Source organism: Tenrec ecaudatus, chromosome 6 (genome assembly GCF_050624435.1).
Source record: "Tenrec ecaudatus isolate mTenEca1 chromosome 6, mTenEca1.hap1, whole genome shotgun sequence".
Lineage (NCBI taxonomy): Eukaryota > Metazoa > Chordata > Mammalia > Afrosoricida > Tenrecidae > Tenrec > Tenrec ecaudatus.
In genome coordinates this window covers 136,740,999-136,756,557 of record NC_134535.1, presented here as the reverse complement: position 1 = coordinate 136,756,557, position 15,559 = coordinate 136,740,999, and the positions used below count along the sequence as shown (strand labels likewise).

Sequence of the window (15,559 nt, the reverse complement as noted above, 5' to 3'; positions counted from 1 at the left end):
GGAGGGTGGGGTAGAAAGGGGGAACCAATTACAAGGTTCTATATATAACCTCCTCCCTGGGGGACAGATAACAGAAAAGTGGGTGAAGGGAGACATTGGACAGTGTAAGATAAGACAAAATAATAATAATTTATAAATTATCAAGGGTTCATGAGGGAGTGGGGAGCAGGGAGGGAGGGGAAAATGAGGAGCTGAAACCAGGGACTCAAGCAGAAACCAGATATTTTGAGAATGATGATGGCAACAAATGTACAAATGTACTTGACACAATGGATGTATGTGTGTATTGTGATAAAAGCTGTAGGATTCCCCCAATAAAATGGTTTTATAAAAAATGTGGAAGGAATACACATTTAATGTATCAAGAAGAACTGGTCAATATTAAACCATTTCAATGATACTGAAGGAAACAGTCCAAGTTCTACTGAAGGCATTAGCCAAAAACAAAGATCCAGGAATTGATGGAATATTGAAACAAATGTCTCAACAAACTAAAGAAGCACTGGAATCAATCTCTGGCCTATGCCAAGAAATCTGAAAAACAGTGTCTTAGACAAGTTATGGGAAGAGATCTGTATTTGTGTCCATTCCAAAGAAAGGTTATTTAGCAGAATGCACAAATCAGTGAACAATATCATTAACAGTTGTAGAAAAGCATTGTGAGGGAGCTACCAGAAATTCAAGTCCATTCAAAAGAGGACCTGGACTTAGGGATATCATTGCTAACAGCAGATGGATTTGATTGAATGAAGAGATCAGCAAAAATTTTAACTTATATTTTATTGACTATACAATAGTGCATCATAACAAACTGGATGGATTGTAACAATCTATGGATAATATTTCCAAGAATAGAAATTCCATAGCACTTCAACACGCTTCTGTATAATCTGCAAATTGACCAAGAGACAATTGTTTGAATAGAACAAGGATATATTATGTGTTTTAATATCAGGAAAAGTATGCGCGAGGGTTATATACTATGAGAATTTCTGTTTGCTGTTAAGTTGGCTGGGGCAGGATCCTCCCATGATGTGATAACATAATGTAATAACCTTCCTGATGGAGTCTTACGTGAACAGCCAAGCAGTTGTGGGAAGAATAAAGTAAACTCTTTCCCCATTAATTAAGCTTAAGATCTGACCCATGAGCTTGAACTGCACAGGACCTACCTGCTTCTATAACTGTATGAGCCACCTTCTTGATATAAATTTCTTTTTTTATATACACAAAAATAAGCATCATTGGTTTTGCTTCTCTGATTTATATCCCATCACTGTACCTATTCAACCAAGAAGCTGGATGATATGAAAAAGAATGAGACACCTAGATCGGAGGAACACTTATTAACAACCTTTGAGATGTAGATGACAAAACCTTGCTTGCTGAACTAAAAGAGGACTTGAAGTACTTGCTGATAAGGCTCAAGGACTGGATCCTTCAGTACAGAATTTAATTCTATGTAAATAATACCCAAATCCTCACAATGGCAGCAATAGACAATACTATGATAAAGGAGGAAAGATTGAAGCTGTCAAACATTTCCTATTGCTTGGATCTACAATCAATATCCATGAAAGCAGCACTCAGGAGATCCAATTGTGTATTGCATTGGGAAACTCTGCTGCCCAAGAGCTCTTTAAAGTGTCGAGAAGCTAGGATGTCACCTGGTGGAGTAAGGTGTACCTTCCTCAAGCCGTGGTTTTTTCGGTTGCCTCATGTGCATGTGAAATAAGAAAGGCTGAAGAAGAATTGATATATTTCAATTATGGTGGTGGTGAAGAATATTAAAGTACTATTGTCTTTCTGAAGAGCGAATAACTCTGTCTTAAATCAGAATGCTCCTTGCAATCAATGCTAAGACTCTGTCTCACATCCCGTGCACATGCTATCAGGAGAGACCAGTCCCTGGAGAAGGATGTCGTGCTGGTTACAGAGGAGGAACAGTGGGAGAAAGGAAAACCCGGGAAATGGATAGACACGGTGGCTGAAGGAATGCACTCAGATGTAGCAGCAAGTGTGAGGTTGGGGAGGACCGGATCATCGAATGCACTGTTGTATGTGGGTCATTAGAAGTTGGACAACCTCACTGCACATAACAAGCTAACGACATCATCTCCTCCCAAGAAAAGCCTGCCTATCTACTTTTGAAAAATCATTGAGGGTAAACTCTTCGACACACAATCATATATGTACTCACTAAAATGACAATGAGTCAGCACTAATTTATGGTAATTAGTTAGGTTAGGTTTATATATAATTATTTTTATGGGTTTTTTTTTCTCGGGGTTCCATAGAACTGCTCAAGCTGCCATATCAGAAATGGAATTTCTGAACTAGATTTTCAGTCCTTAATGAAAGTTTATCAATGATTCTGAATCTGATAATAGCCTGGTGTGGTAATAATTTCTTTCAGAAGAACTTACACTAGACTAGTCCAAATGAGGTGGAAATCATTGGTGTGCCTAATAGCCAACTCTTCTGAGATGCTGATCTACTCCATTTTCCTCCGCCTCCTCCTTTGAATAATTCCTTAATGTCCCTGGGGCCTCCCATTTGCTGCAATGCCCACAGAGCCTTTTAGATCTTTGAGCACGTGTCTCATGTGGTTGGTGGGTGGCATTTAGTCCAAATCTGAAGGTCAGGCAGCAGTGAGCCACAGGCAGGGTCCAGAGCCAGAAACCAAAGATGTCCAAAACTCACCACAGGTTTCTTGCTTCTACCAAAGCTCAGCCAGCAAATAAAGGTCTGATTTTGCAGGTGAGGTTATGTGTGTTATAACTGTATGATGGAACCAGTATCCCTATAACGCCGAGTGTGACATTTTCGTAACCTTTAATTAAATGTATATATATATATATATAGATAGATAGATAAACTATGAAAGTAAAGAATAAAAACAAAATTTTTTCCTGAAATTAAAAATTCTTGTGTTTTATGGTTAAATATCCAAGGAAAACAAAGGATGTTTTTAAAATCACACTCTCCATCAAGGTAGAGTAGGGCTCAAGGAAACCAAGGGCATGGCTTGATTCACCCCTTCAACAAAAAGCCAAGTCTAACTCCCACTATAGTACTGCCCCCTGGTAGAGAGAAGACCTCCAACAAGGGACCATGACCACAGGCATATAAAGTCCAGAAGTGGGAATCGTGGCTAGAAGTTACCATCTTAATTGACTACAACTCACCCTGTTTGGTGGGGACTTGGACTCAGTAACCTTATAGGTTATTTATTTCCATACTAAGGAAACCATGGGGAGAACTAGCACCCAGGCAAACAACACAACAACAACAGCAAAAGGAAGCAATATTGAACCCTACCTACCTAATTACTCTTAATCTCAGCACACCTTCACACTTTTGGGGGTACTTGCTTTCAGTTTGATGAGCTTACATGTTGCTCTTTAATTAGACAGGAATCCCTCATGAGTAGTGGAAACATGAACATTAATCTCCATGCTATGTAAAGGACTAGTATATATTTAAATATGCTTACAGGAATGCCAAGGAAACAAAAGATGTGGATTCATACCCTGTACTAAAGTCGAGTCTTTTTTTAAAGATAATTTTATTGGGGGCTCTTATAGTTCTTATAACAATCCGTACATCGATTGTATCAAGCATATTTGTACATCATTCTTTTCTAAACATTTTCTATTTGAGCCCTTGGTATGAGTTCTGCTTCGCACCCCCCACCCTTGTGACCGCTTGATAAATTATAGATTATAAGTATTTTTATACCTTACAATGACCAATATTTCCCTTCCCCACTGTTTCTGTTGTTCCTCCCGCTCTGGGGGTGGAGGGGGTGATTTTATGTCAATCATTGTGATCCATATTAATCCCACCCTTTTAGGCATGAACTGGGACCTGGAGACTTAGGGATGAAAGAGTTAGATTCTTTTTTGGCAGTAGCTGGTCATTTCCAGATGAGAATGTCTACCATTGTTATTGCTTGGCATTTTAAGACACGATGTATTTTTCAGATGAAAACACCTAAATTTTTAGCTATTGTCAGCAAACTTTAAAAAATAAATAAAACTTTCCAAATGCTTGAGGTTTAGCACAGCATGCTTGTCTTTTTGTCTGCCCAGGAGATAAGTTGAAGATGTAATTTAATAATATGTCTTCCTCAAAGGAGGGAAATCATCTTTCAGTGGGCAACAAGTGGATAGCTTGCATGAACTCAGGAAGCCTCTATAAACCGGGGTGGGAAGATAGGCTCCCTATTGGGCCACTAAGCACAAGGTCAACCGTAGAACCCACTGCTGCTAGGGGCAACCAGGAGCCTTTCTGCTCCTGTCAAGATCTGTGACCTCAGAACCCCCAGGGGCAAGTCTACTCTGTTGTTAGGGTTGCTCTGGATTGGAATTGACTTCAGGGTAGTGAGGTTTGAGGTTGTTTTGGAAACGGGTGGAAAGCTGTACAGAACTGAAGGATTGTCTTACGTTTTTCTAAATTAGGTTGTTACAGGCTTGATTTGAATACTAAAAATGAACTTTATGATACAAGTAATTCTATTGTGCTTTCTTGGACAATCATTTATAATACACTAAATTCAATATTGTGGATAAAATATCTGAATAAAAATATACTCAATGTTGAGCTTCTTTTCTTGGTCAAAATCTCCCCCATTCTACTGTTGCATTGTATATGTTTTGAATGAATTGACTAGTAGGCATTTTTTCATAGTTCTTTTGGGATGTAATATAAGAATTTATTGTTATCAGTTGTTATGAGAAAAACATATAATTCTGAACTAATGACCTGAGAGCTAAAGAATAAATGCTACATTATAAAAAACAAGTTCCCAAGGACATAATTATGTTATTACTTGCAAACAGAGAGTTTCTGGTTCATTAAGTTAGAAAGGGGAAAAAAGTATAAATGATAAAGGTGAAAAATTTATTTTTTCATTGTTCATGTCTTTTTCCCCCTTGACCAATAAAAAACAAGCAGGAGGTTTTTTACACTAAATGAAAATGTAAATGGTGAAGCTTTCTTAAAGCCAGCTTCATGTGTCTGTTCCCATAGTTTGATTATGTGGAATTTGACCTTTATTTAAAGAGCATCTCTGTTGAATGATAATTGATGGTGCTTTGAGTGAGAGTTTATGACAGTACTTCTACTTATTAAAAATATTTTCCTTAAGGTGAAGATGTTTCTTTTTAACTTTTGTCCTAGCTTAACCTTTGGAAAGATCGTGTGAGCTCAGTTGCATTTATAGATTTAATTAGCATATTGTAGGCTTTTCCTGGTCATTAATAAAGATTTGGGGGATGACTAGATTTAGTCCTAATCCTGATAACTCACAAGTTTATTTCACTTGGGAAGTCATTCATTCATCCTTTTTATCTTGCTGGGTTTGAGCTTTATTTAATTATAGTAATTCAAACCCATTAAAATTTTAAAATTTTCTTTATATAAAGGTAGTCTCCTAATTACTAATTTACCGGCATTACTTGTGACCCTATTAGAAAACGACAGTGCTTTGTTTTACTTATTCAAGCACGTACCCCCTGTTGGGTTTTGTAGTCTTATGAGGTTAAACCCAATGGTAAGATAATGACTGACTAAAAGTAATAATATAAAAAAAAAAAGATTCCAAGGCAATCAGCCCATTCTGCTGCCTATAATTTAGAACACATGAACCTTCTGTAAGGTTGAGGTGTCGATCAGCATAGTAATTTATCTAATTCTTTTGCTGTGTGACTTCTCTAAGCATATCTTATTTGATACTACACAGGCAAGAAGGGAATTTATAGTGTAGTTAACCTATCCATATGCTTCCTGTGCAGTATCAAATTAACTCTCTATTAATATCTGCTTGACTCTACCCTGAAACACACACTCCATTATCTATTTTCAAATATTTCTGAATTAAGCTTGTATACAACCTTATCTGGTTAATTCCTTAAGCCACTTGACATTGGAAGGAAGAAAGGTAGTAGAGGGAATAAAAGTCAGATTGTGCACAATTCCTCTCTACAGCCCTTAATAGCCGTAGACTTCCTAGCTGTATCCTTGCGGAAGTTGCTTAGGCTCTTTGTTCCTCTCTAAAATGGGAATTAAAATAAGAGTTGCTGTTATTTCCCATTGAGTCAAGGTATAACAGAATGATACGTAAACATGAACGATTGAAGCAGTTCCGGGTTTTATGCCATCTTCTTGATCATTGATATATCTGAGCTCATTGATTAGCAATTGTGTCAATTCTTTCTGTGTTGGTTTCCCTTGTTTCAGTGACCCTCTGTTTACCACACATGACTTCCTTTGGCAGAAACTAGTCTTTTGATATTGTTATGTCGGCAGTGAGCAAGCTATGTGCTATGTGGCCATTAGTCATTAGAGAGCTGAGAATCAAAATAATGAGATCTATCTCCCACAAGCAATTATAGCAAAGTTCAAAACGAAAAGCAACAAGTACTGGTCAGAGTACGGGGAGATTGGAGCTCCTCACAGCCTGGTGGTGAGACTATACAATGGTGCGAGCACTGTGGAAAAGGTCTGAATTTTCCTTCAAAAGAAGTAGAAATATCAGATGATCTAGCAATCTTGCCACTAGATTTATATACCGGAGACATGAATTGATATATGCATGCTAATACTCACTGTGTTATTCACAGTAGCAAAGATGGAAACAACCTAAGTGCCCCTTAATGGATGAATGGATAAACAATTGTGATACGTACACACAACTCTAAGATTGATGAATCCATGAAACACCTCATAACACACATCAACCTGGAGGACATCATTCACCAAAGGACAAATATTGTATAAGACCACTATTATAAAATTTCAGGAAAAAGTTTCTACACAGAAAGAAACGTTCTTTAATAATTACCAGGGATGGAAAAAGGAAGGAGGGAAATCACTAGAAAGTAGACATGTATTAACTTTGGTTAAGTAATAGGTGATAAATTTTGTATTGTTATACTTTGCAATTCTCAACAGAACTGGGTTTGTTTTCTATAATTAGAGTTATTATGAGAGTTAAACAAGTTAATATGAGTCAGTCACTCACTTAAAATACTGTCTAATGGAAAATAAGCACTCCATAATTATTATTGTGCCTTGTAGACTTATTCTTATGTCACATCAAAGTAGACGCTTCCCTGTTCATTTGTCACCCATTTCTCCATTGTGTCTCTCGTAGTAATTCAACTTTATTCATCATGGACAGTTTCAGGCTGTTGAAAGAGGTCTGTAATTCTACCCCTATTCTCCTACCCTCCGGACTCTCCAGGTTTAATCCAGTCATACGACTTGTCATGTAAGTGTTTCACATTATAGATTGTTGGAAAGAACTCCTTAGAAATAAGAATCCATCAAGCTTTCAACTATGATTGTCACTTTTAGGTCATTATGTGGTTTCAAAATTTGTATGGACTAACGGGATGTTGGACATCTCCACAGCTTAAATCCTAATGGATCCTTACATGCGTACTTCACAGCCTACCTCTTCTGGTTGCTTTTGGCCTTGCCACCCCTGCCTTGGATGGTACTGTATTCACTTTTCACATACATGTTTTTGAGAGTAAGCTGATATCTGACATGACTTGACTTTTTTTGTAACATTTTTTTTCCCTTTTAGAGGGGCCAGAAATACATTTACCTCTCTACAGTCATGTTAATACTGCCAACTAAGCTGTATGGAGCATCCATTATATGCTATCACATGTATCGACTTAATCTTCATAACCACTCTACAACATACATATAATGTACATATATAAAGATAATTTTAATATATATATACTATACATATACAACATAGCTACTAAATATGGGAACTAAGACATAGAGAGAGAAAGTAGCAGCAATAAGAGGTGGATTCAGTTTCCGTTCTGGGCGGCCTGACTCTAGGATCCAGAGATGCAGCTTTGTCTATTTACTTGGCACAGCTACTGGGTGCCGTTGTACCATTAGGAGGCGGTCTCATGCAGGGTTAAGTGTATCTCAGATTGTTGCTTCATGTTTGTAAGTGGGAGCAAGCAGGACATGTTACTGGCACTCCGATGTTATGCCTTCACGGCGTCGGTAAAGCACAGAAGTGTACATATGACACAGATTTAATCAAGGAACTAATAGAAATTATTTAAACCAGTAAATTATATACACTTAGTGATTGTGAAGGGGTGAGGATATTCATGGCTGTTACTAATCTCTGAAATGAGAAAAATTCAAAATGAATAAAGAAGCATCAAAATGCTATGTTATTGTTAGATATTTATACTTTACAAGAGGGCTCTGAACTTAGTAAAAAAAAATAAATGATGGCCAAATTGTATCTATTGAACAAGGGCTGTGTTATGCTGGGCTTCTTTCTCCTTGACTTTTGCGGCTATTTTGTTTAGTTTCTCAATTGGTACTGCTCCTTTCCCCAAATAACTGGCTTTACTTCTATGTAACTGAAGTTACGGCATGTCGTCATTTTGGTGGAAAGAGATAATTTGTTGTTTGGATGAAGGAGGAATAAAGCCGCTTGATAATAGCTTTTCAGATTACCTGGGAAAGGCAGTCCTCAGAATACGAACACCAACTTACTGTGCAACCTGCAGTCACTAACAGACTATAAAGCCAGTGGATTTAAATTTTTGACTTACATACAATAGTTCTTGGTGACAAATGGCCACTGCTTTGTGATGCTCATCAGAGCATTCTTTGTTTTATTAATTTACTAATATGTTCAAGATGTTGTAGTGTATCTGGAAAGTTTCTTTTGTGTTTCTATATAAGAATACAATCATTTAAAGTACTAATGTTTGATGATAAATGAACATAACTTTTATATAACTTAGACTTAAAGAGATTTAGGAGCAGAACTTGGTTCAAACAGTACATTTTTGCTCACCTCACCCCTACTCCCATAATGACTGATTTTCACTTTCCAGCAAAACCTCTTCTAATGAGTATCTCTGGATAAGACACTCCATCATTGCTGCACGCAAGGTGGTGACATCCAGCTGGACAGCTAGGATGGGGGAAATGGCAGAAGGTGTTGGAAAAGTTTGATGAAAAGTACAGCTTCCTGTTAATCCTCCTGGAGGAGAATGTCTTAAAACTCTTAAAGTGGTTTCCTGTTGCAGGTAAACTCGTAAAATGTAAGTAGCACTGGGTTTTGATTGAATGAAGACAGATGTTACAGATGCAGTCTCATTTCCAGACAACCCGCAGCTATTTCGTTCCTCTGGCTGTCAGTGGGGCAAACACAGGACATGAGTGTTAGTTAAATATCAGCCCTAACATGTAGGTATAAGCAAGATAGTAAAGCCAATGCGTGTGACCAATAGAAAGGAAAGTTATTTTCGAGGCAATGCTTGAAATTTAAAAAAAGAAGTGGGTTTGGATGAGACTCCTCCCCATGTCTTCTATTTCATTTGTGGTTTTTTTAATACACATGGGTTAAATATAGTGTTAGACATACCTAACACATTCTTGTAAATACTAATGATGTGATGGGGTGGCCCAAATAAAGCTTTAGGTCGTTTTACAGTCGTGTCTTTTTACTCTTTGACATATGTGTAGGATAGCATTCCATCCCCACAAAGATCTTGTCATTTCTGAAGTGATTGTTGGTTGCCGTTCAGCCAGTTTGGGTTCAGGGGTCTTTACATGTGGGGTAGCCCTGCTCTACGGGGTTTACCGGCTTGTCTGTGGAGGGGCCTCTAACTGGGTTTAAAGCAGGGACTAAGACTAATTTCAAATGGCCTGTTCATGACCCATGAAAATAAGGACAGTATACAGATCGCAGAGCAACCAAATCTCTCAAGGTGTCAGATTTTGACCAGAGTGGAAATGGAACGCAATGGCCCACTCAGACCTCACAACTTTGAATGTCTGGGCTGGCTCCTGTCTGAGCTGGGCAAAGCCACCTTTCTTCAGTTCAGGTCAAAGCATTGGGCACAGAGGTATTTGGCTGTTAAACAGTATGTATGCAACCCTTGTGTCTGTGAGCCTTGACCAAACTTTTCAAACTGGTTCAAAATCCTGGTTTGAGCTGCCAACCTTTGGTTAGTAGTTGAGCGCTTAATGATCGCACCACTCAGGCATGTGTCCCAAGCACATTCATTTAGGAGACCTATGGAGGTACTTCTCATCCATAATGCCTTTTTTACTGTGATTGAAGTTCTATACTCAGGCTGAGGAAGATGACTCTATCTTTGAGCCATTTTGATAAAGATCGTCAGTGATATGTGCTAAAAGCATAAAGGCTATTTCTGCTCCATAAAAATAGGACAATTAGATTAGGGCAAATCTACCCCATCCACGTGGGTTTGCAGCCTCAGGAGGATGTGCTGCTTGTTCTTCTCTACTGCGTCATTCTTCAGGCTAGTGTTTGTCTGGCTCTCACCCCCAGTAGTCTATTCAAACTGCCTGGGAAAGGCAAAATGACCAAAGACAATAATTGCTTTCTCAGTCCTATCTAACTGCATCTCTGTGCTGCATTTGGATTATTGATCCTTTCTTTATTCTTGGGATTTTATTTCCTCTGACTGCACTATCTGTCGATTCTCCCTCTACCTTTTTGATGAATGCCTGTTGGCTGGCCACTCATGGATTGTGACTCATGTTTTTGCAACAGCAAACAAAACATTGCTTTCCGTTGTTTGCCTCTTCTTATTCATTCAGTATCAGTTGTTTGCGCGCCCACGTAAAAACTTGTCTGCGGACAATAAACACAGGAGGAGCCTTTTACATTCTTCCATGTTGCAGCTCTTCATAACGCTCCTTCAGGTTCACATATTTTAAAACACTTCTTCATCTAGTCACTGATTTTATTCCTCCTGCTACTTTCATCAGAGATTTGTTTCAAACCTCAAAGCTACAAAGCTGGTCATGTTGATCTTCTGCATCATTTCTTTGCTTCCCATTGCCCCTGAAATCAAATCCAAGCTCTTTCTGTGGAAGACACTGACCCCTGTGATGAACCATGGACATTCATTCCTTCAGCCTTGGACTCTCATGCTCCTGGCTTCCAAGTCCAGACTAAGATAGCAATCGATAGCTTGTTTCCCACAAAGACTGTGCCATTTCACCCACCGTGTCCTGGTTTGCCGCATTCCATCTGCTTAGCTTAACCCATTCCAACGTTCTCCAGTGGCTCTTACTCCTGCTTCATCTGTAGAGAAACTTCCTCAAGTGCTTCTGAAAAAATCCGCCATTGAAACCCATTAAACAAGGTTCTCCAACACATGGAGTTAGTTGTCTACTCAAGGCCTGATGCTAGCTTACTCAAGCATCATCTACTACAAGAAGCCTTTGTTCCACTCTCTTACGGGGCAGAGCTCAAACTTTATGTTTTCTTATCATGCTGGACATTTTTCACTTATGTACTTCAGCTATTTGATAATCATTTGAATAACAAGCAAGGGTTTGAATAGAATATTTGCTATTTCTTTATGTTGCTTAATTCTTCAATATTTATTTGCTTTTTAGGAAGCCTTTGCTCCCTCAAACCACCTGCCCCCAAGGTTAAAAATGCAATTTCAGTTCCATAGAAAATTATCTGAAGCATGGGGCACCTCCTGGGAGTCTTGGGCGACAGGGCATTCTGTGTGTCCGCACACTCACCCTTTCCTTATGGGCCCCGCCTGCAGCAGTCTCCGGAGGGTTTCCCTGTGTGCATCAATGCTTCGTGAATGTTAGTAGCAACTCCTGGGTGTGATTTTTCTCATTCCACTTTTTAAAACGTACCAATTCTTTTCCATGTTAGTACAATCAGAATTCTTAAGAACTACTGAAGAAAGGGATATATTTTTTGAAAATTTTCTATTGTTACTTAAAATATGATATCCATATGATCAGTTAAACAGAAACAACAAGAACATAATCTAACTACACACATTAATTTTTTCTAATCACTTTTTAAAATATTACATACTACTAGAGTCTTAGACTTATTTAGAGGGTCTTTAGATGTTTTTAGTCGTATATATTGTTTGCTTTTTAATTAATATCTGTTTGGCTTCACAATTTAGATCGTCAATTCAATGTGGAAGATATACACCTATAAAGTCTTGTTCATAAAGTTAGTCTATGTCTTACAGAGAAATTGATTTGGTCTTTCATTTTACTTATACTCCACCCAGTTCCTTTCGGTCTAATTACAGAGAGTAATTAATTGAATGTCTCCAATATCTATTGTTTGCAAGTACACACAAAAAATAAACTTGTGTTTTAAATTGAAAATTAGATCCAGCATTTAGATTAGATCCAGGTACTATTGCCTCTTAACTTATTTTTCCAATTAACCAAAATAGATTAATTATCTTTGGTGAGGGATGCTGTTTAAAAAATAATAAAATAATCTGGCTGTGATGTTCCCACGGTGTGTCCATTGTCATATATTTATCACATATTTTTCATTGCATGCGTCGAGGCCTCTCTTAAGGAACATAAATTGTTTTGTTCACTAACTTCTATCCAAAGAACCAGGTTAGGCAACAATAAATTGGTTCTTTCATGATGGATTATGTGGAGTCAATTACAGTGTAACAGGGTACCTTCACATGGTTGGCACTCAGAAATGTTTCTCTGATGAAGTTCAGCTTATCATTTAAAATTCAGAATGTCAAGGATGGCCTTTTGACTTTTGATTTTGGGGATAGCAGTTGTTATGACATAATGAATTTTCCTCTTTTCCATCTGACATATTACTCTTGATGAATTCCCATGTATTAATTGTGAGTGTGAGAAATGAACTCTGTGACACGTAAAACAATTATGTGTCGAGGGACCGATTCAGCACTGCTCTTCCCAAATCTCCAGAAAGACGCCCATTTTATGATCAGTCACTCGGCGTCTCCACTGGTTCTCAGTTCTTCAGTCGCTCTCCAGTTATGAAGCTGACACAGTATAGCTTCTTATATCACAAACAAAATATATGACTTTAATACTCATTGCTCGCTTGTTGTGAAGTCTTGCCAATGACACAATGATAAAAGCAAACTAAAACAACAAGACAGGCCCACGTCAGCAAGTCCATTCTGACTCGTCATGACCCTGCATAGGGTTACTGACCCTGTAAACGTGTACAGTTGCTGATTGCCCCACTTTCCTCCCGTGGGACAGTTCTTAGCTTTGAACTTCCAGCTGTTTAGCAATAGCACAATGATTAGTTGAAGGAATCAGGTTATATTTCAAGAAAATAAAATATAATGCTTGAACGCAATGTAAAATCATCTATCATTAACTGGTTAGCCTTTCAGATTAAATAGATACTTTATGTAAACATATAGGCCTTGATTTTTATTACTATAAAAGGCAAACCTTATCAAATGTTTCTCTTTTATAACTCTGACCCACATTTGAACATTAAGTATCGGTGGTGCTTGGCCAATCCATTTGGAAATTTCATTTAAATCAGCAGGACATTAGGTGTGCCCTGTCGGGTGCATTGTGTTTATATGGATTTTAGGGGGATCTTGTCAGTCTTGTTTTATTCTCTTTGCCTGAATCACCTTATGTGTGCCATATTAACCTTATGGAAATATAATAAAATATCTCTCTGAACAGTTATAAAATAAATAAGGAGAAATTGGTGAAATGTGAATACATAAAATCACTAGTGTTTAATATTAAAACAATAGAAATGAATTATTTTAAGATTCAAATCAATATATACTGTAGTATTTAGCCACTTTTAACTCCTAATGCACACATTTTGGGTTTTTTTGGCAAAGTATATTATTAGGAGATCTCTTCTACATTGACAGAAAACTTCTGAGTGCACAGTCTTCTTGGTGAGATAGAAACAATGAATTAGAATCTACTTTGATGTCTGAGTGCTTTTTTTATTGTTGTTTTTGGTAGCTTCCCTAAAAAGCATTAATAAAAATCCCTCTGAAGATGCATGTTTTTCAAATGAACACCAATTTGTATTTTTAAAGCTACTCTTCTATTTTGCAGCTACCTGTGGCAGATTCCATTAACCATTGTGGTAGGAAATAGAAGCCATGTGTCTTCAGAAGCAATTATTTGGGTGTCTAACAAATCAGGTAAGATATATATTCTCCCCTGTGGACAATTGGTTTCAGATAATTGTTCAGCAACTTAACCTCTGGTTTCTGGGGTTATAAAAATGTGCATAAAGACAAACTAGAAAGAGAAGATGGAAGAATGATAATCACCTCTACAAGATAAGAAAGCATAAGAGGATCTCTTCGGTATAATTTCTGACTCATCCACTTTCACCCTGCCTATATAATTCTTGTTTATTTGTTCCTTTCATGGTGAAGAGAAAACATTTAAATGCTTTTGTAGATCTCATCGTAGCTGTTTTAAACTGTATAATTTCATAATCACACATTTAATTAAAATGTAAGCAGAACTCCCATTAGAGCAGTGTCTCACAAACTGAAACTGAGGCAACAGTTTTAATCCCATTCCACTGTCTTTCTTTGCATTTTCAGACTATCTCTTTTAGAGACCAGAGAAGCAATATCCTTCATGGGATTAGATAATTATAATTATTGGATTTGAAGGGAGAGGATTAGAGTTGTCCTCAAAGTGCACCCTTTGGGGGTCAAACCTCAAGGTGCAGGGAGAAGAGCCAGTTCATTGTCTTTCTACCCACAGACCCAGTGCTATCAAATAGATTCCAACTCCCAGCAGTCCTCGGACACGGGAGCACTGCCCCTTAGGGTGTCCCAGGCTGTACCTGCACACACAGGACACCGGTGTCCTCTTTCACCCCCAGAGGAGCTGTGAGACTGAACCAGGGACGCTTAGTTAGCAGCTGTTGCTCTTTGACCCCAGCACCACCAGGGCTCCTTATTGTCTGTGTAAATGGCGCCAAACAGGAGAGGGGCCTATTTGCAATCACTCACAGAAGAGTACTTGAGTCCCTTCTAAGTCCTTCATGGACAGCAGGGTCCACATGAGGGTTCCTTTTGCTCTGCTTCCCAGCGAGTTGGAGAAAAGGCGATGATCATCTTCTATTAACACTTCAGTGGCACTAAGAAGGTCACATTTTTCTACCTTTTTCCCCTTGCTGCTTTCACCAATGCTGTTAGTGTATTTTAATTCTTTATGCTATAAACATCATTTTGAGCATATATCTTTTGTTTTAAGTAAATAAACAAATGTTTGTTTCATTTCATACATGGCACAGTTAAGTACTCAAAATAGGTGCATGGCTACATATAGGCAAAATGTACTGAATCCAGAATGTAATCTGACTATCAGAAACATAAACACTTGTAATTCCCAGGGGTGAAGGTTACTCATAATTTCGTGTTAATGTAATTTTAATATGAAACTGCATATTATAAAGAGTTACAATTCCATTCACGTTTATTGCATATAAGACATTCACATGTAATGTGGTGGTACGTTGAAATGCTGACTGTAACATTTATTGGTTTCTTCTCCTTTAAAATAACTCATTACAATTTGTTCTTTTAATTGCTTTGAGTTAGCGTTTATTTCGTGATTCTGAATTCACACTTACTATCTTATTTTCCTTTATAATTCTCTTTTATCCCCATGAAGCACCTTTACTTGAATACATAATATGTTATTACATGGTGAATGAAACTAGGGAGTTGTAATT

General features: G+C 37.8%; 1 long non-coding RNA gene across 1 annotated transcript in view; it reads left to right on the top strand.

The window, feature by feature from the left end:
• Nucleotides 1–13,910: 13,910 nt before the first annotated feature.
• LOC142451275 (uncharacterized) overlaps nt 13,911–15,559 on the top strand; it is an 88,897-nt gene continuing 87,248 nt past the window's right edge. The window contains exon 1 of the long non-coding RNA XR_012784978.1: nt 13,911–14,003. This is a non-coding gene — a long non-coding RNA (uncharacterized LOC142451275). The remainder of the gene's footprint in view (nt 14,004–15,559) is intronic.